Source organism: Cebus imitator, unplaced genomic scaffold (assembly GCF_001604975.1).
Source record: "Cebus imitator isolate Cc_AM_T3 unplaced genomic scaffold, Cebus_imitator-1.0 Scaffold375, whole genome shotgun sequence".
NCBI lineage: Eukaryota > Metazoa > Chordata > Mammalia > Primates > Cebidae > Cebus > Cebus imitator.
Genome location: NW_016107690.1, coordinates 1,381,383 through 1,385,663, shown reverse-complemented (window position 1 = coordinate 1,385,663; position 4,281 = coordinate 1,381,383).

Genomic DNA, 4,281 nt, shown 5'->3' with positions numbered 1-4,281 from the left:
GGAGAATTGCCTGAACCCAGGAGGCGGAGGTTGCGGTGAGCCGAGATCGCGCCATTGCACTCCAGCCTGGGTAACAAGAGTGAAACTCCGTCTCAAAAAAAAAGAAGAAAGGGAAAAAAATGTAACAGCTTTCTGGGTGTGTGTGATGGGGGCGTTCTTTATTTGCGGAGGTAAGATCTCACTATGTTGCCCAGGCTGGCCTGGAACTCCTGGACTCAAGTAATCCTCGCGCCTCAGCCTCCCAAAGCGCTGGCATTAAAGCTGAGAGCCACCACCCCTGGCCAACAGCTTTGTATTTTGTTCATGAGGAAAAGCAAGTGAAATTCTGTCAATTTCTCAGTGTTAAGCAGTGCAGAGATTAATGTGATTTATCATCTCATTTAATCTTCCATCCCATCATACAAATGAAGAAAGTTATGCACAGGGAACACAGAATCTTAAACTCACATATCTCGATGTAAACATAGTACTTTAAGCTCTCAGTTGTTTGTTTTGAGACAGAGTCTTGCTCTATCACCAGGCTGGAGTGCAGTGGCGCAATCCCAGCTCACTACCACTTCCGCGTTTTCCCAGTTTCAAGCAGTGCTCCTGCCTCAGCCTCCTGAGTAGCTGGGACTACAGGCACGCACCACCACGCCCGGCTATTTTTTGTGCTTTTAGTAGAGACAGGGTTTCACCATGTTGGCCAGGATGGTCTCGATCTCCTGATCTCGTGATCCGCCCACCTCAGCCTCCCAAAGTACTGGGATTATAGGCGTGACCCACTGCACCCAGCCAACCTCTCAGTTTTGAAGGCCTGTTAACTGCCACCACTGTTAACTTAGCACCATCAAAAGTTTTTAAACTCAAAACTCTACAAGACAATAATAGGCTGGACATCATGGCTCCTGCCTATAAACCCAGCACTTTGAGAGGCCAAAGTGGGAGGACCGCTTGCGCTCAGGAATCCAAGTCTAGCCTTGGCGCCATAAGGAGACCTTATCTCAGGCCTGGCGCGGTGGCTCATGCCTGTAATCCCAGCACTTTGGGAGGCCCAGGTGGGCAGATCACGAGGTCAGGAGTTCAAGACCAGCCTGGCCAATACAGTGAAACCCTGTCTCTACTAAAAATACAAAAATATTAGCTGGGCATGGTGGCACTCACCTGTAGTCCCAGCTACTCAGGAGGCTGAGGCAGGAGAATCGCTTGAACCCAGGAGGCAGTGGTTGCAGTGAGCCGAGATCACACCACTGCACTCCAGCCTGGGCGACAGAGCAAGACTCCCTCTCAAAGTAAAAAAGGAGAGCTTCTCTCTACTGAAAAAAAAAAAAAAAATTTCAGCAAGGCTTAGTGGTGCATGCCTGGAGTCCCAGCTACTAGGGCGGCTGAGGTGGGAGGATCGCTTAAGCCCAGACGTTTGACGCAGCAGTGAGCTATGTCTGTGCCCCTCCCACTCCAGCCTGGGCTGCAGGGTGAGACCCTTGTCTCAATTAATCAATCATTGACAAGTATAATTAGCTAACTTCACAAATATGGCATTGAATTTTGCAAACCGGGCTCAAAAAGCTACGTGTTTCGCATAACATGACATTCTGGAACAGGCAAAGATACAGGTATCTAAAGCAGATCAGAGGTTAGGGGTGCGAGGTTGACTGCAAATGGGCAAGCCAGGAGGATTTGGGGAGTGATAGAATATTCTGTTTTGGTGGTGGAAATTTGCATTTATGAAAACTCTTAGAAATACACTTAAAATAGTTTTACTGTGTGTATATTGAAAATAGTAAGAACAGCCAGACGCAGTTAATCCCAGCACTTTGGGAGGCCGAAGCGGGCAGATCATGAGGTCAAGGGATGAACACCATCCTGGCCAACATGGTGAAACCCCATCTCTACTGAAAATACAAAAATTATCTGGGCGTGGTGGCGCACGCCTGCAGTGCTAGCTACTCCGGAGGCTGAGGCAGGAGAATCGCTTAAACCAGGGAGGCGGAGGTTGCAATGAGCATATATCGCGCTATTGAACACCGGCCTGGGAGACACATCCAGACTGTCTAAAAAAAAAAAAAAGGGGGGGGGGCAGGGCCCGGTGGCTAACGCCTGTAATCCCAGCACCCCGAGGCAGGGGCGGAGGGAGGAGTTCACAAGGTCAAAAGATCGAAACCATCCTGACTAGCACGATAAAAACCCCGTCTCTACTAAAAATACAAAAATTAGCCAGGCCTGGTGGTCCGCACCTGTAATCCCTGCTACTCGGGAGACTGAGGCAGAGGAACTGCTTGAACCCAGGAGGCAGAGGTTGCAGTGAGCCAAGATCGCGCCATTGCACGCCAGCCTGGGAGAGAGAGGGAGACTCCGTCTCAAGAAAAAAAAAAAATAGTAATAATAAAAACAACAAACCGCTTTCGTGTACTGAGAGAAAACTCGAACCCTCCTGAACTCTAATTGAAAACGTGCAATGTTTGTTTTTCCACCTTCGGACACTTAGGAAGCACTGAAGGACTGAGGACGGAGGACTCAGGCCCCAAACTTGCCTGTGCTGTTAGAAAATGACCTTTCGTGCCACACCTGCCAAGAACAGTTCTGTGAGAGCTGAATTTATTCAGGTCCCCAGGGTCAGATCTTTGGGGATGCACCCCAGTTCTCCCAAAGGGGACTCTGCTGCCTAATGGGGGGTCCTAATCCTCAGGCATCAGCCAAGGGCTTGTCTTGAGGCCAATTTCGACTCTCCAGCTCCCACAGCAATCCCATTTCCACAGCCTCTTCCCCACAAGCCTCATTATGAAGAACCCGCACCTGCATCCTCTCGGGAGCACAGCTGTGGCTGCAGGGAGGCAGCACTGGAAAAGCAGTGGCTGGGACCACGTTCCAAGGACACCCCCCGACCACGGAAATAGCGCCCCCCCCCAGGTGCGTGGCCACCTCGGCGCCGCAGGACAACCACAACCACCAACCTCAAAGACGCCCCACCACGGCCGGAGCAGGCTCAGCCACACCCACCCTAGGTTCCCCACACTCGCAGGTGCACCCACACTGCCGCTGGGTCCCCGACATCTGCAGGGGCACCCACACCCACCCTCGGCCCCCACACCGGCAGCCGCACCCGAACGCAGCGCCCCTCGTTCCCCCACATGCCAACGCGAACCCACACCCACCCTCACCCTCAGTCCCCCAAACCTGCAGGCCTACTCGCACCCACTACCCCGGGGTCCCCCGCACCCGCAGGCGCACCCATACCCACTTCCCCTGGGCTTCGCACTCACCCAGGCTGGAGGCGGTGGCTGCACGTGCACCAGCGACACCACACCCGGCAGTTCACCGTGGCCGGCCAGACAACTGCGCCTGCGCGGTCCCTGCCCCGTAGGCTTGTGGGAAACTGCGACGACAGACGGAGGCTGAGCAGACGCTCAAGGCCCCGCCCATCAGCCGCCTCCCGGCGTGCACCGCGCCCCGCCTCTTTAACCCCTTTAACCTGCACTCCCAGCACTTGGCAGGGCGAGGCGGGTGGATCACATCAGGTGAGGAGTTTGAGACCAGCCCGGGCAATGTGGTGAAACCCCATCTCTACTAAAAAAACAAAACATTAGCTGGGTGTGGTGGTGCACGCCTGCAATCCCAGCTACTCGGGAGACTAAGACAGGAGAATCGCTTGAACCCGGGAGGCGGAGATTGCAGTGGGCCGAGATGGAATCACTGCACTCCAGCATGGGCGACAGAGCAAGGCATTGTCTCATAAATAGGCCGGGCATGGTGACTCACGCCTGTAATCCCAGGATTTTCGGAGGCCGAGGCCGGTGGATCACGAGGTCTAGAGATCAGGACCATCCTGGCCAACATGGTGAAACTCTTGTCTATATTAAAAATACAAAAATTAGCCGGGGGTGGTGGTGTGTGCCTGTAGTTCCAGCTACTTGGGAGGCTGAGGCAGGAGAATCACTTAAACCCGGGAGGCAGAGGTTGCCATGATCCAAGATCACACTATGCACTGTAGCCTGGCGACTGAGACTCCATCTCAAAAAAATAACAAAAATAATTAAAATACAGAAAAGTCAGGTGTAGTGGTGTGCACCTGTAGTACCAGCTACTTAGGAGGCCGAGGCAGGGAAATCACTTGAACCCAGGAGGCAGAGCTTGCAGTGAGCCAAGGATCAAGCCACTGCACTTCAGCCTGGGCAACAGAGCGAGACTCAATATCAAAAAAGAAAAGAGCGGCCGGGCGCGGTGGCTCAAGCCTGTAATCCCAGCACTTTGGGAGGCCGAGGCGGGTGGATCACGAGGTCAAGAGATCGAGACCATCCTGGTCAA